The following is a 24,467-nucleotide window of genomic DNA, read 5'->3' on the forward strand; positions in this document are numbered from 1 at the left end:
ATTTGTTTAAAAATATTATTTCAAAGATCTAGTTAATTTTCTTTCCATTCTGATTGGAGATGTTTAATAACATCTTTGTTACTTATCTGTAATATGCCTCCTGAAATCGTTGTTCCTTTGGTATGGAGATATACTTCCCAAAGGCATGAGTTTAGCGTAAGAGAAAAGATGGAAATTAGGGGTGAGAAGTAACCTTCTAGGTGATTTAGTTTGATTTGGTGCTGTTGCATTGTTGCAAAGAGCAGATGAGGATTTGGGAGAGGGGAGTAAGTGCATTGTGTTTTCTCGTTATACCTGACCAATTGATTTTACTGCTACAGATTTTTTCCTTCTCTCATGAATCTGCTTGAGTCATCCTGTACAGACAATTTGTATCTTTGCATTTTGATACACAGTGCTTACACCAGGTCTGCAAAAATAAAGGCATGGATGTATCCCCATTTTGTTTATTTACAAGTTCTGATGCTTTTCTTTGGTGAGATTGAGCCTATAAAAGTTTTTTTTTTGCAGCATTGTTTGCTTAGGCATAGGTACAGAATGGTAGCCCATGAAATCCATCAGGCAAAAGCCATTCTTGTGAATGAACTTGCATTTTGAACTTATCTAGAAAAGTGATGTGGAAGGACAGCCCCAAAACCACAGCCTGGTCCTCTGTGCTAGAGATGTTGAACTCATTTTCTTAAAGAGGAACACTTTAAATTTCCTAAAGTGGATCTACCCTCTCTACAGGCACTTCTTCCAGATAACTATCTTCCCAGATTAGCTGTTAATCATAGTTTTCCCTGGCTGTGTATACAGCCAGATTCTGGGCTTTCACAAGTCTGCAGAGCTCTCTGAAAGAGTAAGTGCTATGTTGGTTTAGATGAGCTGACAGTTTTGCCTGCAGCATCAAAATCGCTTTTCCCAAGCCGTTGCCCTTAACCATTTTTCTTGCCTTCTGCTTGATTTCTAAAATAATAGGCAGTTGTTCTTTAAATTAAAATCTATGGATTTTTTAATGTAAAGAGAAAATTCACGCAACCAATGTGATCCACCTAATTCAGCTGGCTAACCTGTGCCCCAGGTTCCTTTTACTGCCAGCTGAGAGAAAAGGACAGTCTCCAAGGGGCCTACCAGTGTCTTTATCTTGACTGCACAGAAACCAAAGAGTCTTCTCCTGCTAAAACAGGTGCCTAATTATTAATGATGTGCAGTAACCCTGATTCTCATCCTTCCGGATTACCCTATGATGCTTCTGTTGCTTGCATTTGACAAATGTCTCTTGATTTGAGAGTTTACACTGAATCATCTGAGAGCCTTTACACAAAGCCTCAAAGTTATTTCTCTATCAGTTTGACTAGAGAACCCTTGAAGAGGAGTCCTGATACACTTTTACATGAAAAAAAGACTTGTATTGCTGGTTTAAGTGTAGGGTTTTCTTCTTTGTTATTTTTTCATTGTATGTAGGATGCAGCTTGTTATTTTGATACCCTTTTGTCACATGGATTTTTACCACACCAAGATTCAGTATTCTTGGGCCAGGATCTTTCCTGTAAAAGGTGATGAGCTCAGGTGAGGATGAGTGACGCAGAGCGGGTGGAGAATTGTTGGAGAATTGCACATCATGCAGTGATTGCTTGAAATATTGAAGTATTGAAATATTTCAGAATTGGAAATCAAAATTATTATATTTCCTGTTTTAAAATGTAATGAGGAATTAGCATTGTAGAATACACTTTATTTTGAACAACTCACACCTGTGAGTCCCTCTAATGATTGTTATACCTGTGGAGTCTGGCAAAGCAGAGCACATAGAATGCTTGATCACTCTATATATGAACAAGGCTGGATATTTTTTCTATATAATTTAATAAATACTAAAAAAGTATTTATAAATAGAAGAACAATAAAAAGTGCTACCATATGCTCAAAGTAATGATCAGGCATTTACCCTAACTCATAAGAAAATGTTTTGGATCCAAGCTTGTCATACCATATGGACAGGGATGAGGAAAGAAAAAAAATTGTGTGTATTTCATGGGAATGTAGAATTTTCACTTCATTGTGAACATGAAGAAAGGAAAAATTAATCAAATAGTTATTTAAGAATACTTAAATAACTATTTCTCAAACCAAAAAGCCCCGTTACATTTATTACAATATGCATTTTTCACCTCTGATATCTGTACCTTGCCAGTAATGTCTCCAAGATGCAGTAATAGGCAAATACATATAATTTATCACATTCTTTTAAAATTGTCCGGATAAAAGGCTTTTTCCTTCTTTGGGATTTCATTATTTAGGGAGAGAGAATTTGAAATTTATTTCTTTCTGATTTCATGGTTTAAGTTTCAAGTCCAAACTGTCAGCCAATGTGGAAATTGGCAGTACTCCATAGGTTTCAGAAGAGTTCTGTTGGTTCACACCATCTGAAATGTCACAATTTATTTTATTTTTTGCTAATGATATTGTATAAAAACATCATGATTGAATACAGATAAATTATTTGTAACATAATCCCACAGTTTTGTGCAGAAAATGTTTCTTTTATGTCACAAAATACTTTCCTAAATTGTTTAAGTTAAGCTCAAAATGAAAAAAACATGAAATGGAAAACCCTAGAAATAGAATTATTCAGTTTTATTATCTGAGTACTTAGCACTTTGCCTGAATGATAATGTTTTTCTTAATATGTAAGGCATAGTTTCTGCATGATTTCAGTTGTCTTTTCCTTCTTAAAAGAGAAATGAGTATTTGGATAAGGTAGTGAACCGATAAGGGGAACAAAAGAGGTATTTTTTTTCTCTTCAGAGATAATGAGAGAAAGCAAGTGCCCAGAACAAAGTGTCTCTGTCAAGCAGTCACACTTTTAGGGTCCTAGGAAATAATAAAGTGGAAGAACAAACAAAACAACTTAATGAAACAGAACCAACCCCCAAACCTTACCTGCCTAAAATAATAAAATAATCTTAAATCTTTCCTATCAGAACAAGATATCAAGTTTTATGTTGCTATACTGATTTAAATGTATGATTTTTAGAAAATGTACAGAAGCAGCATGGGCTAAGTAGGAAATTCTGTTTGCTATTATGCAATGACATTCTTTTTCCATAGATTAATTAATAGAATTTCTAGGGAATTTCTCCATGCCTGTTATTTGTCTCACTGATAAAGACTAATTTCAAGTCCTAAGCAAGAGCTGTAAATCGGTCTGCTAGGAAACCAGAAGTCCTTAGGGCATTAGCAGTGGTCCCACACAACATAAATATAAGGTTATGATTCCTTCTTTACAATAGATGAGTTGGTAGGATTGGAAGGAGTATCTTTGCAGACTAATTGGAAGTTAAAATTTAACCAAACCTTACAGCAACTGTGAATTTTCTTATGGATTTAAAAGATACCACAATAGCCATTCTTTAGCTGCAAATTGCTTAGTACTGTGAATACATATATTTTTTTTACATGCAGGCATACATTCTTCACACTTTGCCATGTGTTGACACATCATATATATTTCTCTGCACTAAACAGTGCAGCTACCACTCATTTCCCCTCACACCTGTCTGAAAATTCCATGTTTTTTCCATCTGTATTTTTATTCTGTCAAGAGAAAAAATAGCCTCGCCTTGATGTATAAAGGTTGGGCCTTTATTGGAAAGTGTGATGTATTCTTAGTTTAGCTACACTGTGCTAATTAGCAAGAGAGAGAAATCCAGCCCAGAAGAAGCAGTTATCTGGTCAAATCAGTGTTACAGCATTTAACCACTTCATGGAAATGCAGCAGAATAAATTATATCCAGGAAGATGGTGTTTAACTGCACGGTCAGCTAGTGGCACCATAGCTGTATTGCTCAGCAATTCCTGAGCTGGGTAGTTTAAATCAAATACAAAGACACTTAGACCATGCTACGGAGTCAAGATGTGACTTATGTTTTCAACCACAACTCCAAAAAAGACATTCCTGTTGTAAAGAAATTTCCCAGTGAATTTAGATGTCTGTGCAGCCTGGGTTACCAGCACAGCTGGAAAGCCAAGGCTTCCAGGATTGGTGCATGAAATGTGAAAGCTCTGACAGCAATGAATTCAGCTGGGGCTCCTGGGGCCTCGCTGTGCATCGCTCCAGGTGCAGGAAGAGCGTTGGTGCTGGGGCTGGCAAATCCAGCTGTCCAGGCTCCTGACTCCACAATGCTCTGTCTGGGGTCTCTGATCCTTCAGCTTAGCTTCTGTTCAGGGCTTTGGAACTTTCCTGTAGGGCTCTGAGGACTTTCAGGCCTCTGATTCTTAGGAAACCTCACTTGGTATGGCTGGAGAGGGCTGCAGGAGCCTGGGACCCAGCCAGAGCCGTCCCCACCCTGGTGGGTACTCTGCCAGTGCACTGATGGAAGTGTGTTGAATTGATGATATTTCTGAATACACTTTAAATTTTGACACACTCTCCTTTTCAATTTAGTCAGAAAATTCTTTAGCAGTTCTGTTTATCAATGTCTTGTGAATATGTTAAGTTTTAGGTTTCTTTTGGTATGTAATTTAAATGAAGTTTTTTGAATAATTTTCCTTATTGAAAGCTGATGTAAATGCTTTTGAATTTTGCTTCATTACCACAGTCCTGAATTTGCACATCTACTGAAGGAATGCCTAACATTGAATTGTCTATCCTTATTAACACCAGATTGGATCAATTGGTGTCTTAAGAGGAATGTTTGCTTAACATATTGGAAAAAATCAAATTGCTGATTCATTCTAATTGAAATAATCTCATTTGATTTTTTTTTCTTTCATCTTTGGTTTAGAGACTCACTAAAAGAAAGAATAGATACAAAAATAAACAGTAGGGAATACTAGGGATGTTTTTAACTCAGAGATATCAAGCTTATAACCTTTGATTACTCAGAAATGCATAGAAAGAAATCCAGATAAGATTAGAGAAAACCCAGAGGAAGTGAGAGAATATTGTCTCTCCAATATGTTCACTGAGTAATGAATAACTTAGCTTTGAATAACAATAAACATATTTTTAAATTTAGATCTAAAATCTTAGTTTCTGTAAACTCTCTTCTGGTGTGTGCTCTGTAAACACATTCATGAGAGTAGCTCACTGTGAATGTGTGTGATCTGTAAGCCATTCTAAAGTACCCTCTGTGCAAGTGGGTTCTCTTTTATCTTAGTTTCTAAATGGAAGTGCTTTACATTATTTGAACATTTATATCTGAGTGCAGATTTTAAAGTCTGAATTACTTTTACGTTCTTTAGTCTGATGTCTGTAACATACATCCAGGTGATTAGATTTAATTGTATCTACATTTTACTCTTGACAGTAATTTCTCAGTTTTTGGTGCACCTAATTAGTACTTCCCAAGATTTTTGAAGTTACCCAGATTCTTCTTGGTGGTCACTGTTTTAGCTTTCTAATGTGGTTTATTCTTAACAGATCTCTTCAGGACAGAGTATCATTTTGCAGAGAAAGTTCCCAAAATTCAGGTATTTCTCGTAAGTTCAGCTGAAAGCTGGTGTGAATGGTTTTTGTCTGATGACCAGTGACCCATGTTAATCTCTGTTTTATCTGGTGAATCTGTCACTTTAGCTTTATAATGACCTTCTATTCCCTTCATATCCTATTGTCAAATATGTTCAGGTAATGCAGTCGTTGGGGATCCAAAAGCACAATGAGCTCAAGGTTACCTTGCTGTATGTGTATGCTGCCTTCATCTTGTCCATATGTCTTGTGTTTATATCTGTTTCTGGAAAGCAGACATGACATAGATCAGCTTCTTTACAGAAAGGTGCCTTTTCATTGGGGATGAAAAAGGTGCCTGCATCTGTCCTTCCTGTGGCTTCAGGGAGCTCTGTTATTTCAGAGAAATACATTGAAATTGTCACTGCTGTCTTTTCCCATTGTAAATTACTGCAACGAAATTAATTTTCATATGGTTTTATCCCACTGATAGGTTTGAATTTGGTTTCATATTTTAATCTTTCTGGGCTGTATTTGTGTATTTCTTATTCTCTGTTCTTCTATAAAGAGGTGGGGTTTTTTCTGCCGAAAGAATGTGGTGACTTATTTCCTTAGAATATTTTAATTTACAGAAAAGCCTAATGCTAGTTACTCTTGGACTACCTCAATTGTAATTATTGTGAAAGGAAATACAGTACAACTTTGTTTCAGTTTGATAATTTCCATGCTGCTTTTTTGGCTCAAAATCTGCAGTGTACCCTCCCAAAACAGAGGAGGAATTCAGCTTTCTATTTCATTTAAAGAATCTCTGAATAGATGAGAATTATATTTTTTAAAAGAACTTTTAGTCTTCGTATGCTTCTATCATAAGTATTGTTTTTTAAGACTAACACAAAAGCATGCTCTGCAAATACAGGCAGAGATGTGCATATGACATGGTAAAGGGTTTGTGCTGGATACTGTGCCACAAGGGTTTGTTACAGGTCCTTTGAGGTGAATACTGCATACTTGTTTCCATGGAAGTTATGAAAGCTATATTTTATTAAATTTTGCTTTCTATAGTTAGTTGAAAAAGAATGCTCACATGTTTTATATTTGCCTGCAGTTATGCTTCTTTCAATAGGAGCATGTACCCTGCATGCACATGCTACAGTTCAGGGGTGTATGGCCTCATAGCCTGTTACTAGAAGGCATCCCCATGGGACAACTTAGGATTTCCCTGAAAGAAAAAAAATACCCTAATTTCATCAGTTTCTCCCCTTGTACATGTTTGGTCAGTGTATATAGGCTTGAAAAACTGCACTGTTTTTAAATCTTTCCTGGTCTTTATAGATAAACTCTTTGTGTCTCTAAGCTCCTGTTTCTTCTCATGTCTTTTTTTGTCATCCTTTCCACTCACATGTATTTTAATGGAACAATGGTAGATAACAAGCAATTAGATCTTCATCTGTTCAGATTTACTTGTACAAAACCAGCTTGGTGATCATCCCCACTATGTAGGTCCTTGAAAACAGCATTCAAGATCTATGATTTAAAATAATTCTTTACTGATTAAGAAATTGTGATAGATGAACAAATCATCTGCTAAAACTGAAAAGAGTTCATGGTATAGTAAATCTTGCATAGCTTAGGGTTTTTGGAAGTCTTAATTTTGAAGGGGCCTGCATATTCATTTAATTTGAAATAGACTAATCTCATGTTAAGCAGTTTAAAGGTCTACATGATAATTACTTAAATGTCTCTTTTAGAGACTTATTGTTCATTTGTTTCTTGCTTTATGATATTAAATGTTGGAATGCTATTTCATATTTAATCAGTAGCAAAATGTTGAGCTTTTCTGGGACCTTCTTAGTTCTCCTAAGGTCACTGAACATCCCTTCAAACTCTTAATATGCCTGAAAATGTCTGCTTAATAATTTCAGACTGTCTGTTGTCAAAAGTCTTCATACAGGATATATTCAATTGGGATAAGATAATTTGTCTTTGTTCAGAAACTTCCTCTGGCACAGAGAGAGGAATCACACATTCTAGAAGTATTCAAGGCTGTCTTGGTAATCACTTAACTTCCCACCCTTTCCTTGTGTCAAGTCTAGTCTAAGCAGAATAATGAAAATAAGCCTGCCTTGGCCTAAATGAGTGGCACCATGTCTCCACTGTGTTAGCATCTTGCTGGAAGGCTTTTCCAGCTTAGTGTGCCAGAACACAACTAATGTTATCTACTGAACTGATTAGTTCCTGAGGAGACTTTATTTAGTTAAGCTTAGCTCTGATTTTTCAGACAAGTCTTCAATAAAGTAGCCATGGTTTGCTGGTTTTCTTCTTGTTGTGGAGTCCTCAGACACCTGAGCCCTTTGTGTTGTGAAGGAGCTGCCCCTTCCTATTGTATGTTCTAGTCTGGGAACACTAGGAGCCACAAGACAGGCATGGTCTTAAAGAGGAGTCTTACTGAAAATATGCTGGCTTTATGTGTGTCTGAAGGAACCTCTGGATTTACAGTACAAGTTATAGTGAAGACTGACAAAAATTCAGACTTTAGATAATAACAGCACTTTGGGGGTTTTTGCTAGTTTTTGATTTATTTTGGTTGGTTTGTTTTCTTTTTAATTAATGACTATTGTCTTAAAAACAGATAATGAACACTGAACAGTAAATTTTGTCTTAGAAATGGACTAGTACCATTTTGAAGAAATTATGTCTACTTTAAAAACAAAGCTGTAGTAAAATGTTATTAATTTTGTAGCTATCCTGTTTGAAAATAGGTAAATACATTTCCATGCTGATGAATGATTTTAGTGACTGCTTGCCTGAGAGAGGTAATATTTTGTTTGTGTGTAAGTAATGAGCTGTTGTAACCAAGTTCTGAGACTTGCTGGGAGTGATAGACATACTGTAATTATAACACAGGTTTTAGGATTTTGTTTGAAGTCTCAAAATACTCTTTAAGGCCATGATAACAGAATTGTTATGACAGTGCATATATGGAAATACATGTAGGAAGGTGTACTATATATTTTTCAGAGAAAGCCAAGTCATCATACCAGTGTAATTGCTATAATGGAAGGTATGCAGAAACCAAGAGTTGGGATTTGTACAGAGAATTAAACCATTTCCTGATTTAGACATTTCAAAACTTTTGGGTACAGGGTTCTTAGGAATTGACATGCAAAGAATGTTATGTTTGTGTTTCCCAGAAGATGTATTGTGGATACAATTTGTCAAATTACAGAACAAACTTCATTTTTCTTTAGTTTTGAGTACTTTATAATGCTCTCACAATTTCTCTTAGCATGGTTTTAGCATGGAATCAGTAATAACTAGAGATATTACTATTTTACTTATAAGGAAATCCTATTTCCTTTATGTTTGTCTCTGTGGATGTCAAAGAGTGAATTCCGTGGGTGTTGATAGTTGTGAAAAGATTATTACTATGATTCTGAAAATCCTTCCTTATGCTAGATATATTATACTGGCAACTGGAGCTGTCAGATCTGCTAGCAGATGTAGAAAGGGTCACTCCTAGCACAGAGACAATTTGGACTGTTTTGCAGAGATTTTTGTCCTCTTTTTAAAATTGCAATTCGTTTTTATCCTTCTTGACATGTATTTACAGCATGCATTTCAGCATGTTTCTTTTCTGGTATAGATTGCTTGTCACCATTAGTTTTTTTGTTATGACAGCAGAGATTATACGTGTTCTGACCAAGCTCTCTGTCTGGTTTCCAGTTCTGATAAAAACATCTCTTTTTGTCTTTCTTTATATATTTTGAATTCAAAGTCTGTGAGCTTTATGCTCTTTTTGTCTTAAGAAATAAATCAAGCAATGAAATTAAGTTTAGTATCTCTTAATATCTACCATTGTGGGTTTTGTTGGTAATTTTCATTCTCTATTTGGTAACACCATGCATTCCACAGTAGTGCCATATATACAGTGTATCAAAGGAGAAAGGAATTTATAATACTGAAAATCTTTCATATTTCTCCTATTTTAAATACAGCATTCAAACATCCTTCTTCATAGTCCTTATTTTACTGTACCATAAATTGTAGTCCCATAGGTGTGCTTGCTGATCTTTTAAAGACATCAACACTGAGGTCACAATAAAGGTGTTTTGCGTTTCCTGTTTGTTTTATGAAACTTAGATTTCACTTTCCTCTTTTATTACAGATAATGAGCACCCAGGAGGCAGGGCTGTCTGCTGGGCCAGAGCTGGTGCTGGGTGTCCTGCTTGGAGTATGGTCTGTAAAGGCAGGTGTTAGTTATTTATTTACAGTCCCAGCTTGCAGAGCCGCAGCTTCTCAGTCAAGCTTAGAGTTGGCTGCTTCTACCACTCTGCAAGCCTCTCTCTAGGTCCTAGATATGTCTCTAAAGTTGCAGTGTTTACTAATTTCCTGGTTTGCCAGCTCATGAGAACTTTACCATAGACAACAGAGAGCACACAGAGCTCGGAGACTTAACATAGTTGTTAGAAGTCTTTTTCATATTAACACAATGTCATCAGCATGGACACTCCCTTTTGTAAAAGATTTCTTGAAACTGCTGCTGCCAAAACCCACTGTGGTTTTTAAGTGCCTATAGAGCTATTCTCTTGAGAACTGTTAGAAGACAAAGGACTGAAGATGCCATTTCACATATATCATTCTCAAAGCTCAAAGAGAAAGTACATTTCTGACATTCATGCTTGTTAACATATTTAAGAAAAACAGTTTTATTGAGATTTAGAAAACTTTTATTAAATAACAAAGACTGATCAACATGGAAATGTTAAAGGTTTCATATGTTGTAGGTGATCATTCTTCTAATGTACATTAGAAGAGACATCTATCAGTGCATTAAAGTCAGTATTATTATCCAAATGGATTTGTAAACATTAAATACATCTTCCCATAAAACATAAATAATGTAGCTCCATTTTGACTTTTATGAAAGCCCCTATAAAAGTGAAGAATGTTGATTTATAGCATTTTTGGCTGGCTTCCGCATGTAGGTTGAAGGATTTTAAACAAGTTTAGTTGCTCTTTGCAAGATCATGGATTCTCACCAAACACTGATCCTCTGCCATTGTTTGATTTCTAAATTTAGAAAATCTGTACCTGAGAGGGATAAGGCCTGTCTATCAAATGAGAACAACTCACAGTTGGGATGTGGTGCTCAGTGTGCAGTGTGAAAGCCCAGGAGGGTGGTGATCTGGAGGCACTCCCTGAGTAGCTGTGTAAATCTGGTAGAACATGGGGTGACAGTTTACTTCCTAAAAAATTAAAAAAAAATAATTGGTGGATAGATTGTGGAATTATCCTATGAAAGAGGTGATATCTTCTAAGCCATTTCTAGTTCCTCAGAAAATGCTTTGAGCTTCTCTGTGTATGCTAATGGCATACAGAAAAAAAAAAGAGAGAAGAAAAAAACCCTGTCATTTTTGAAAAATTGTTCCACTTATGAAAATGAGTATAAAAGGAACTTTCTACATGTACTCTTCTTTGTAGAGCAGAAAATATAAAGGCAATACACTAATGTTCAGCAAAGAGTGAAATAGAGGGGTGGTATTGTGATGGGAAGAAACCTGGGGGCAGCTGCTAAATGTAACAACTCCCTCCTATTCAAGCTGCATAAGGGAGCAGTTAAATGCATCTGTGTTTAGAGATAGTTGAAAATATTGAAACAACCCCTAAAAATTTAGTTTGTGTATAGTGCTGTTCATTATTCTGCTGGAGCAGTTTTTTAGTGGGCTGGAAGACTTAAATACAGAGTTTGAGAAAGGATTTTGGCTTTAACTGGGTGTCAGGACATGTGAGGAGAAGGGCAGACATGCTCCAGGAGTGCACAGGAAAGGAACAAGAAAGCTCCAGGTGCAACCAAAGAAGCAGTTATACTGAAAGCAAAGAGTTTTACGTAAACTACTTGCTAAAAAGCAAAGCTGTGAGCAAGGAAGCTGTCTCCTGCTGCTCGATCCCTGTTGTGTTCAAGAAAATTGGGCTTTAACATGCAATTTACAGCAGATTGCACTGAAGAAATTCTGGACTCCATCATCATTTCCTCCTCTTGAGAGAAACAAGGACTCAGTGCCTGAATTTTGCATAGATGCTTAGGTCAAAAAGGTGACAGCATTTTGTTTCAATACTGATGTTTGCTCATTGGCTCTTGATAAAGGAATAGGCAGGCCACAAACTTTTATTAGGTAATCTGTCAAGAGATGGGCCCTGTTCCAAAACAGTGTTTTATGTGGGTAAGACCAACAGAAGGTGTAAGGAGGTACATGGTGTACAAAAAGTGTGAGCATTGAAGCTTTTACAGCATTTCTGAGCCTCCAGGGTCTCTGACACCATTCATTTTCTTTGCAACCTCTCCTTCTTCCACTCTCTTTTACTTTCCTCAAAGACCATTTATTGACTGAGGTACCAGTAGCTGGTTCCTGATATCCAGAAAGCAATCATCAACTGTTTCCTGTATTTCGGTTTGAATTTATCAAACTATTGGAGCTGATAGCAGTATTATAGTGTTGTCTTTTTCCAGTGGTACTCTACTTTTACTTATATAACATATTGCAAACTGATTTATTACCTAGTCTCAATATAATTAAAAATGAAACATACCCCCTTTTTAATAGCAATATGATTTAGATACTGGGAAACTTGTAGGCCTCAAGGTAGTAGTGTCTTAGTCTATCCTTGTAGATAATTTAAAATGCATGAAAATATGAAGCTTGTTTTTGCCAGTGTGGGAAGTGAACATGATTATGACTTTCCAGCTGCTTCTTCTAAAGAAAACAAACAAACAGTAAGACTCACAAATGCTGTCCTATCAAACATCCAAGCACATTCACAACTAGGGTAGGAAACTGTAAGGAAAAAATCCACTTCCTCAACATCTGTTGGCAATATTTCAAAAAAGCTCAAAACAGCATTGGAAAGAGTTTTGGCTGTGACAAGTCTGTGTAGGTATTATGGATCTGGGTACATGTAATAGTGACTTTTTAGTATCCTGAGTCAGAAGTAGAACACTTGCCTCAGAGCAGTGCAACACCAAAACAACTAACCCCAAATTCCCAAATAATTCCCTGTCATTAAAAAGAGTCCAGCTTTTTGGTTTTGTTTCAGCTTTTAGTTAGTTTGTTTAGTTTTTCTAAATGCTCAACACTTTATCATTTATCTATCTTCTCTGGTTCTCTACTATTGTTTTTGTTGCATAATCTCTGGATCATTAAGAACATGTGTTCTTTTATCATTTCTCACAGAAAAATTCTTGGAGTGGAGATTAATACCTTGCTGAAGCAAAAGTGTCAGTATGTAATTTTTTTATGTACCTATGTAATGTACAGCAGAATAATATTAGTATCACAGGTCAAATTAGTTGGGACAAATACTAAGCCATGATGTGTTTTTTGCTGAATTTTATGGAGAAGGCTTATCTAGTGAATAAATTCTTGCCACATTGATTTCAAATTACATGGGTTGATCTGCAGACCAGAATAACCCACTGTTTTGAATTGAAGGATGCCATGTAGATGAAGTCCCTATTCTTACTTTATATGTTGCTTGTTCAACATAAATGCAGTCAAAATATCTGGCCAGCTTGTATATAATTTGATGCCCAAAGGTATATAGAAGCCAGGAAAACTAATGAAGAATATTAATTTGCATGAATAATTCAAAAAAATATATTTGTTTTCACTTTTAATGAAGCTCTTACCAGAGAAGTAGTAGGAACAAATATTTGTGTCTCCTGATGAAGATCTTTATTCCACTTATTATAGTCACCTGCAGTTCATGCACTGTTATCATTAAATGCCCAGAAAGAAAACATGTACTGTACAACAACAATGCATTCTTTATTTGTAAAATGAGTCATATTGCTTCTATTCTGCTTCCCACAGATCAGACCTTTAATAGGGATATAAATAAGAAACTTAACATATGTGACCTTCTGACCGCAGAGTGTTAAATTCCAGGGACTATATTGTTGCACCACTTTTTTCTTTTATTTGAATGTGTATTCACCATAGTTCTGTTGGAAACAGCATGATTTACAATTTATATTAGGTTATGATATGAATTACCTTCGGATACAGGGAGAGGAAAACTGTGGAGGAGCAGTTCTTGCTAAAGATGCTGGAAACAGTTTCCACTTAACCTTCAAATGTCGTGGAAATTACACAGTTGTATTTAGGTAAAGTTTTATCTTTGGGAAACATCTGCTTTTGTACAAAAACTTCATTTTGTTCTGTCTAATGTAATAGCGTTAACATTTGGATCTTGAAATATACAATTCCACAAAGGAATGTCCATTGCTATTTCACTAATGAAGTCTGCCAATACAAATATTGTTTAGTCTGTACAAAAAGTCTTGAAATAAATCCACAGAATGCTACTGTGCAGAATGTGCAGATCCAAATAAGGTTTTGCAGCTTGAATATGTTCTGATGTTTGTTAGAAAATTTTGGTGTTTTCTTGATAATATCTGCATTTAAAGCAAAGACAAGCCCTACCATAATTTGTTCTTCATTATTTGTAAAATAGTGATTTAATCTAGTTTTTATTTAAAAAATTCGAAGAAAAAGAAAATATAGTATAATTTTCTGTTTCAAACCTTCAGTCAAGATATACTAAGTCTTCTTTAGAAGAAATAATCATTGGAGACTTCCAGTTCAACTCCTCTGTGCTGTGAGTCCCAACTATTCTGAGAGAAGTTTGTTTTGTTTTATGAGCTACTTCTTCAGTGTATAGATTTTTGCTATTTCATCCCGAGTTTCTCCATACACAGAAACGCTTTTGAATTTTACAGGTTTTCTTCCTATTTTGACACAATTGCTCTGATCATCACAAAACATATCAGCTACAAAACTCTTTAGAATATCGTTCAATATTCCTATTCAGTAATTACTAAATAAGCCTAGGACTAGCAGAAACACTGATTTTTTTTGTAGGAAATATCTTTTTCAGTAAGTTCACTTTCTACTCTTATATATTGAGGAAATAATATTTCAGATGTACTTTGCTCAATTTAGAATAGATTTTCTTTTGAGAACAGCCCCGGTGTTTTCTGAGGTCCAGTCAGGACAGTGTGTTAGGCTCTGCTTCAAAAACCACTAAAGATGTGAATCAGATGCAGGAAGCTTATGACTGTGTGCTCTGTGTGTGGGAAAGAAGCTTAAGGAAAGTTAACAAAACTATGAATTGGCTAAAAATGCAGCATCCAGCTCTCATCTAGGGCAGATTCTGAGTGCAGAGGAGGAAGGATTTGCAATGTTTGCCTGCAAAATGAAAGTGTGCAGTAGGGGCCTGTGTTTTGAATCAAAACCATGATGCTCTTTCTGTTCTTTCTGGATAACTCTGAATTCTTCTAACTGTTGTGCCTGAAGTATATAAAACATATGCAGGAAGACCAAACTAGATGAACAGCTAGCATTAAGAAATTGGCTTATATTACTTTTTAGTGTTTGCAGAAAGGGGGTGTTGAAGTATTTTGTTGTTTGTTTGTTTGGTATTTTTTTTTTTTCTGGAAAACCTACTGGACAAACTATGTGATAGTACTATGTGAAAAAGTATAGCAAGAGAGCAATTTTTATAACATTCAAAGTGGTGTTGGGAAGAAATCCCTGTTGGGAGTAAATCAACCTAGAGAAGCTAGAAATGAATCCTTGTAAATCCATATTTACTAGTTAAATTTATGTATCTCTATTATTGTGTAAGAATGTATCTTTTTTTTCTGTATGAAGAGAGGGTAAAACTTTTTGGCTCTTAAGGTGTTTTTTAATATCTAATTGTTGGTATGACTGAATTTTGTTGTGAAAATACAGCATACTATAAATTATGTTTGGAGAAATCTATAGCCTTTTTAAACTTAGTACTTAAAACACTGAAACACTCAGAGGAATTTTCTTTGTGCTGAAGTTTACTTTTGGGTGAAACTAAACTTAGTGTTCTGCTGCTGCATAGTAAAGTGCACAGGAACTGAGAAGTGGAATTGAGTTGTGCTGGTCTCCAGTCTCCCATAAAGCAGAATGATGGGGAGAGTCTCTGTGATATACCATGGTCATTAGAAAGTGGTATCTGTGGAGAGAGGAAAAAATATGTATTTGTCAATGCACTCTGGGCTTCAACTTTGGAAGTCAGGGGGACTGGCTAAGTCTTACTCATTCTCTTTTCTTCACATATCCATAATTTTTCCTTCCTCTAAGGATCCCAAAGGTTTATTGGCTATTCTGTGGTTCAATCTATAATCTTAAAACTGCCTTTTGCTCCTCACCTATCCCCACACCAATTGGAACAGCCAAGAAGTAGCTCCAATGCTCCAATGACACTGCTTAAAGCAATCTAATAACACTTTTTAAACCGAGGCAGGTCTTTGGCATTTTTAGGAGTAGCTTTCTCTGGAATATTGTGCAGGCATCTCTTTGCACAGTAGCAACTTTTTAAAATGCCCACTGTCTAAATATGCTGATTAATAGCTCAGATGGGTCTGAGTTTGTGTTTCCCAAAGACCAAGAACTTGTCCTTCAAAGTTGCCACCAATACTTGCATGTACTCTTTCTATTCATTGGAGGTTGGTTGAGTACTCCTTTTGCATGAGTTAACATTGCTAATTTGGCATTCCTGGAATTTTTTTCTGGGGTGAAAGCATTCTGTCCAGTTAAAGTAAGCAATTAAGGATCTACTTCCCACCTTAAGAGAGCAGCCTCATCTCTCCTCATGTGGGCCAAACACTTCATGTTGCAGCAGTGTATTCTTCAGTCTTTTTTAGGCCATCTGACTAACCCAGCACCAAGATGATGTCCTGGTACGAGCTTTTCTTTAGGTATTGGCGTTGCTCTGGTGCCTAAATCATGACTTGTCAGCAGTTATATGTACCTGAGATTGACTGTTCCTAATGAAATTTCACTGCTATTAGTCCTTCTGAGTCTGTCCTATCATATAAATGGTCTGTGGGCATAGGAGTTGCTTTCCCTTGCTTAATGATTATTTTTTGGGAGGGGGAGAAAATGGGAGGAGTGACTAAAGTTCACATTGAAGTTTACCTTAGTTAGAAGGAAAAGAAATGGGTGGAAAAGGTGATCTTGAAAAATTGGTGAAATACTGAATTTTAAATTAAAAAAATTCACTTACCTAGTATTTCTAAAGTCAACTGATGAAAAAAAAATAGATGCTTGTTTTTATTACTTTCTTTGAACGATCTTTTTCTTGAGATTCCCTTGCTTACCTCCAGTTTTTGTATGCAGTTAGTACTGCCCTCACCATACTTGAAAGTACATGGTTTATCTAAACTCTACAGCACTGTATTTCCAGACTTGCTGAGGAGCTCAACATGAGTATGCAGAAATGATGGTGGCTTTGACTAGTTAGAGTGAGGGACAATCATAATTAGGTATTAAATTTTGTTATTCAAATATTGCAATAGAAAACTAAAAATAGCCAGAACTTAAAAAAAAAAAAAGTCTGTGATTTAAATGATAGTGGACCAATACCCTTAGAAGTTTAAAAACAGTGAACTTGTTTTTGAAAAAGAGGCACGATAAATTTAAATGGCATCTAGCTCAGATCTGAGGAGGAGCAAAGTCATGCATCAAAGATAATTGAAGGCACCCTTTGAAATGGGCTGAGGGGAGATGACTCTTGACCTTGGATTGTTTGGAACTTGCAGCAATGCACAGGGGCTCCTCCATCATGACAAATGATTTGAGTTTCCATTAAGTGAGTCTCTGAGCATCGTTTATGCTGACTCCCTGATATTTCACTGCCAAAAGGTCAACTGCTGTATTTGAGCACAGATGAGAGTCACTTGAAGATGAATCCAGGTCTGGACACCTTGCAGAGAGCAGCACTTACCGACTGCGTTAGTAGCAGAACTGAGGGGTTTTTTGCTGGATATTAGATGGATAGCTGTGATTGAAACTGCCACAGAATTGGACATCGTTGATGTCTGAGTAGGGCCAATCCTGCCTGAAAATCAGAGCATGAATCAGTGATTTCTTGGCTCTTGACAAAGGATGTGATAATGACCAGACTGGATAGCAAGATCAGCTTCTTACTTGTTAGGATTCCAGTCCACAAATGTTACCCAGGGCTGATGACTGAATAAAGTAGATACTTTTAAGTCTGAGAGAGACTGAAATTCAGCAGTGCCTATCGCTGTGAAAGCATAGTATCCTGAAAACCCAGAAACTATTTGATTTGCAGAGAATAAAATCGTATACTTTTGGAATGCAGAGGATATTCTAATTGAGTATTAAGAACATAGATATCTAACCCTGGGGATTGCTGCAACAAGTTAATGGCCCACAAAGATTGTTTGTGAGAACACAGGAAACCTGGCCATTTTTCTCAGCTGCTGCTTAACCCAGTAACACAGGATTCTGTGAAGTGTGTGAATGTTATGTGTTCCTAGAATCTGTGGACCTCTTGTTTTAAACAGTTGACACTTGATTGTTCATTGACATTAGGGATTAAATCAAACCCCAGTGTTTCATTGCAAACTTAGGTCTTTTCCCCTGTAAATCAGACAAGTTTTGGCCATGTATACAAGTGTGGGCCAAATTTAAATGTGAGATGTGGGATTTAGGGTGCAGTTCTTTTTCTGCACATTTACATTGTTACTGATATCCCCAAAATTTTTGTCTCAGTTTCCCAACTGAAAAATTGATGTGATAATGATTCTTTCTTGTCCAAATCTTTTTTTTTTGCTTTTTCATTTGTTTACTTTGTTTTGATTTTGTTTGAAGAGTATATTTATTTTGCTCAAAACACATCTAAGTAACTTAAGGTAGTAAATAGTAAAATGCTTGCTGTCAAGAACTGAAAAGCTTTCATGATCTGTGAATGGAAAATTTTCTTTTGACTTTTCCTTTTTGTTTCTATCACAGGGGATTTCTTAGGGAGGTATCAGTTTCCTGCACATGATAATTAAGATTCATATGACTAACTTGACTTAAAATTCAGTAGAATGCTCATATAACCCTCTAGCGGTCCCCAAATCCTAGCTTATTAGTCTGAAATTGGCAAGTGGAAAATAGTAGAGAGAAAACTGGGACAGTTATGTTTAATATTAATGGAAAAAGATACAGAAGAACTATAGTGATAAAATAAAAATAAACTTTCTTTTCCTATGCAGTGGAAGTACCTCAGGCAAAAAAAGTTATCATAATACACATTGAGCTTAACTGAAATACAGACATAAACATTTAAAGATATTCCCGTTTATAATGGTATAAAATATTCACTATAGTAATTTAATTAGGCATTGATTGAAGAAATAGTTGGTTGTGAAATCTATTTTATAGTATCTCTATATAACTACAGGAAAAGAGTTCTCTCTCTTTTTATCTCTTTGACTAGATTAAAATGTTTAATAAATTTCTACCAGGAATAATTTGTACTTAAAACTGAAAGATAAGACAGACACCTTTAACAAATTAACTTTTAACATAAGTAATGCTAGTATTTTAATCTCTTTCTTTTGCGTGTATGTTCTGAATAGGAAAATATAAGAAAAATGTTTCCAGTTCAAAATCAGTTAAAACTTTGAGCATATATATCTATCTTAATTCATTGCTTACAAATATTGTATAGCAGTAATAGTAGTAGTAATAATAATAATACTAGTAATAAACAATTCCAAATAATAATATATTTATCTGGATTTTAGTTGTATTTAAATGCAATTGTTGACATAAGAAAAATTGATGCTCTTTTCGTTTGTTCTTTTACTCTCAACTTGAAGACCTTTGTGAGCATTTTTGTTATTAATAATCATTGCATTCATTTATGGTTAGAGGTATAGTCACATCCTGAATCTTTGAGAACATAAATATCCTTGTCAGAAAAAGAATTTCAGTGCTTTTACCAGTGAACTGAGGTTTTTTTGGTTGGTAGGTTGGTTCTGCTACTTTCTTTTTCTTCTTACTTGTCTTCTGTTTTTGAAATGTTTCCAGTTAGTATATGGTCCTTGTAAAAATCACAGCATTTAGAATTTTAAAAGTTTGTGCTACATTGTTATCATAAAAATAATGCAAAATAAGAAATATTTCTAAAGAAGAAGCAGAAATGTTTAGTGAATGCCATATAGTATTTAATTGTTTAGTTTGAGTTATTCTTTCAATTCAATTTAGTATTTTCAAGTTTATGAATTGCTAATGAACTGCTTTGAGGAATTCTGAAAAAAAGTAACCCCTGCTTTAGCTTTTAATGCTGGCACAGGAATCAGTGTGCTTGAATATTACCCCCAGAATTTTTCCTCATTTTATTTCTAAATCCTGCCTTGGCAATATTCTGTGCCTTCTGTTCTCTCCCCTCATCCACATTCTGAGCTGCATACAGATCAAAGATGGTTGGAAAATTCTGTTAAGCATTTCATGTGTATATTGATGACCAAGACTCTGACTCTTTTGGTAAAAGCTGGGGACAGTGTGTTTGATGCTGAATAGTTGCATGTGGCAAGTGCTTTGAATCAAGTCAGAAGTAAGAGGAAATGATCTGCAGCCCTCTGCTTGAGCACATGTTTAGGCGAGATTAAAAAAAACCCCATGAAAACAAATTGAAAGACTTTATTAGGCCTGAAAGTGGGAAGCAGATGTAAAGTTTAAGGTAGTAAGGCTTAAATTCTCATGTAACTCTTCAGAAACAGACATGTAATAAGACAAACAGGCATCTTTGAAATTAAAAGCCATTGTGATTTCAGTGTTGCCACTAAATCAATATCCTAGCCTAATTCACCAAAGCCACAGTAAGGAAAATGAAAAGAAATAGCGAAATTCTCTTCATGAGGTCAACCTGTCAAAGAAACTTATGCTACAATACGATTTTACATTGTTCAGTGGCTTACTGAACAATAGGTTTCTTTTATCTTTTGAAGTCTACAATAGGTCCCAAGAGAAATGAAACACTGCAAGCATGAAGGCTCTGTCACCAAAGAAAAGCACATGTCACCAAAGAAAAGTAAAATGAACTCCTAACAATGGATTAAATTTTTTCTTGACTAAATTCTCTCTTAATTTAAGGCGATGACGCTATGGTAACATCTTAAACTCTGTTCTGTCCCTTTTTGAAGGTGGAAGAAGTTTGGTTTCCAGTCTGTGACTGTCTTGTCATTTTAGAAGAAAGTTATTTTGATAAGGAGACATCTTTGTAATCTGCTAGGCACCATGGGGAGAGACATAGCATTCTTTAGGAAAAATGGAGTTATGAGCATAGACCCATCCTGTCTGAGGCATTTGTGAGAGTCATCGTGGTATGGCTACAAAAGATGGTCCTTTGTTCCATTAGAAATATTAAGATTTTATTTAGAGGGATGATGGTCAGCAAGGGTCAATGCACATGTGCTGGATTGTAGAAAATCCTTAATGGTCTCTTTAGTACAGGGCTTTAAACAGTCTCCTCAGTAAAAATAGTTTTATAGTAGTTATTTCAGGAGAAATCTGCATTGTAATATTAGGACTAATTTAGCTGTCACTTAATTACTTAGTGGCTTAACGTAGGCTCCCAGAGATGTAGGAACTAGCTGTTAGGGTATTGGTATTGTGTGAGATCTGATCACTAAATTCTCCTGTTGATTGCACTAGAGAAATATTTTGGGTAAAAATTCTGAAACTAAAAAAAACAATTCATTAGCTCAGCACTTCATTTTTCATTCTCAGCACATCAGAAATGACTCCTCCCAATATGCCTACATTGAGCAATGCAATGTTACAATTGCAGCTATTGCCTCTTTCTGGTTGTCTAAATCAGCTTCAGTGGAACACCACAATGATGTAGCTGTAATACTGAGAAAAAAGCTCTTCTGTACCTTACGTGGAAATGCATTGTGCTTACAGTCCCCTATTGTCAGGATTTCAGTTTGTCAAACACATAATGCTGCTTTTACTTGTTAACTCTGTGCTGGATCTGGAGCTTGGTAATGAAAGCTGATAAACACATCTTCAGTAATCTTGCAAGATGCTATCAGCAATTGCCTAGAAGTGCAACAGTGATAGTCCTGACTATGGTTGATTAGAAGGTGTAGGAGATTTTCTTCTATTAGATATTCATAAATAAAAAGGAACTTTACAGACCTTTTTATTTAAAGACCTCACCTAAATCCTCCCAAGACGAGTAAAAATCCTTCTGCTGATTTCAGTGGTAGGTGAGTAATTGGTTTGTAACTGCCCAAGTAATTTTGGCTGAAGAAAAGAAGCTGGAAGGTTTAGCAAGTATTGGAAAAATATAATCTGATTAGAAGCCAGACCTTCCTAACCAGTAGTACAGGATATAAAAATGAAAATTAGTTTTCAGATAATTATGAAGAAAACTTTCCCAAATTCAGATAGGAAACATTGTGATTTGTGGCATCCAGTGCAGTAGAACTGCACTAGAATAAATGAAACTGCACTAGAATAAATGGTTGAATAGAAAAGAAATCTGCTTTAGGAAAAGAATAAGAATTCTTATGTGTTATCAGTTCTTGGAGACACCTATTTTCTGAATAAATTGAAGCTAAGGAGGAGGAGTATATCTTGTATGATTTTTTTTGTGATTGTGAGGATGTCTCAGGGTGAAGGAATAGTTTGTTTTGGCTGGCATACGTGATTAACTAAGACACAGATACCCCATTGTTTTCTCCTTGTGTAGGAAATGAACAGCAGAGATTTACAGGCACCTGGATGTTACAGGAGCAGTTTCACATAATCCCTGACAAAAGTGAAAACAATACCTAACCAGTCTTTAAGATCCAAGGAGGAGCAGAAAGAACTTTAAAAATGTAACAGTAGTGGAGAGGTGATTTGACAAGTCTCAGTCAGAACCACAAAGATCATTCCTCTAACATTTGAGAAAATGAAACCTACTTGGAACTCCTTCATCACCATGCATGTACCCTCAATTAAAGCAGTGCCCCTGATAGCAGGCAGTGTAATCTGCATTTTATTTCACTCATGAGCAAAATAACAAGTTACTCAGGCCTGCGGCACTCATGAGTGATATGGGCCGTGTAATATCCTCTCCATTGAGTTTCCTATTATTAAGTTTGAAATAAAGAGTTCAAAATTAACTGTGACAATGATTTTATCTAGTGTTGGCATCGCCATTAGCTTCTGCAGTTTACTGCTAATAAAACTTTAAATTTGCTATTACTTGTAATAACCTTTTTGCCACCTTAGCTGTAGAAATTAGACAGAGAACCCAGCCAAAACATGGCTAATGACATTTTCTATTTGCACAGAGGAACTGACTAGAAATAATGGCTGTTATTTATAAAGTGTTAATTCTATAAAGTACAATATTTCAGATTTCAGCTGATTAATTTGAAGCACTTGCTTCTTTTAACAGGCATCAGTGTTTCATGGTTCACATATTTAGCTGACCAACTTAATATGCAGTGTGTCAAATGGATCAGCATTCTCTCTGCAGCTGTCAGGCTGTTTTGAAAAACAGACACACAAGGCAGTAAAGGTAATTTCCTCTTTATGACGTACTGCCAAGATCTTCTGTTTAGAATGGAGGTTAATGAGGTAAAATCCTGAAATGCTTTCAGGTCCTAAAAATATTGCCCCAAAAGACCTTTTTAAGATGATATCTTGTCTTTCCTATGCTGTTATAAACGAAGAAAAACTGCACTCAAGTCATAGTGTTAAGTTGTGGAACTAAAACCTGCATCTCAAATTTAAGTTCATTTTCCTTACAATCTTTGTTTATCCTTTTGACATATTTTCTCGGCAATTGTTTCCAGCTTCCTAAGTGGAATTTGCAATAATTTCATTGAGGCAAGGACTTGAGCATTTTTCATCTGACACAGTGCCATCCAGAAGCACAGATTGTAAAATACCAATAAAACCACAAAAGAATTAAGTATAGGCAGACCAATGAAGAGACAGCCGCAAAACACTCAAGCTGAAATGCAATAAGCCATTTAGATCCCCTTAGCTAGAGTCTTCTAAGAAAGCACAAAAATTCTGTATTACTGCAGAGTCAGACACATCCTATAAGGGTTGCAGAGGGAGCAAGAACTTATGCGAAGCAACCAATAAGGGAATTGATTAATGCTGGACATGTATCAAGCACCTCTTCTCCATAGTTTTCACAGCTTGGAATACTGGCTTTGAGATATATGACTGTGTTTTTCTTTGAAGATGTATTTTCTTTTTTAGGATGGTCTCTTATTCCCTTTTAAATAATGTATCTCTAGTTAATGCATATATGCAGGGTGTGAATCTGACTTTTTACATACCTGCAATTTGACCCTTCTAGACTGCACACTATTCCAGTGACAGATATCTAGTAAGGCTGTTACAGTAAGTAAAAAAACCCCAAACTCTGAAAAAACCTAACAAAAACACAAAGAGGGGGTTAAAAGACTGAATAAAAGGGAGCCGAGGAGAGTATAGCTCTTGTTACCTGGGGATTTGGGTGTTGCCAGGAAGAGAGGAACCTCTTGGTTTCAGTCTCTGCTCCATGGCAGTCACGGCACTATGTGACACTTGTTAAATACATGTAATTTTCAGGGCATAGACTGCTAGGTAATGGCTCAGCTCCTAGAATGGAGAGTATTAAATGCGTGCCATAAACAGAGGAAGGTCGTGTTCCCTCTTGTTGCTTTGCTCTGGCATAAGTAATCTTTAATTCTTCATTATGCATGTGGAACAACTTCTAGAAGAGATAGTTTTTTTTTTCCTTTTTCTGCCTTCATCACAATGGGATGGTTGGAAAATGTGCAGGGAAATTGGTGAAATTAATATGAATTCCCTGAAGGACTGAAATGAATGGAATCAAAGATCTTCAGGACTACAGTGTCCTGAGTGCTAACTAAATGTATGTTGTCTTGATCATGCAGTGAAATTAGAACATCAGAAAATAACAGAGTTGCCAGGAAAGCAAGAGGAAGAAGTGAGCTCTTAATGATGCTCATCATGTGCCTGCAGTTCTAATTTTGATTGCTTATTTCCTCTTTCCCTACTGACTCATCATTACTTCACAGGAACCAGGCAGAAAGTAATGGACCATGGGAATAGCAAAAAGAAGTTAGTTTAATGAAAACTGACTAACACATGAACATATGAGTCAGGAAGAAGGATTCAGATGA

Source organism: Melospiza melodia, chromosome 11, assembly GCF_035770615.1.
Source record: "Melospiza melodia melodia isolate bMelMel2 chromosome 11, bMelMel2.pri, whole genome shotgun sequence".
Taxonomy (NCBI): Eukaryota; Metazoa; Chordata; class Aves; order Passeriformes; family Passerellidae; genus Melospiza; species Melospiza melodia.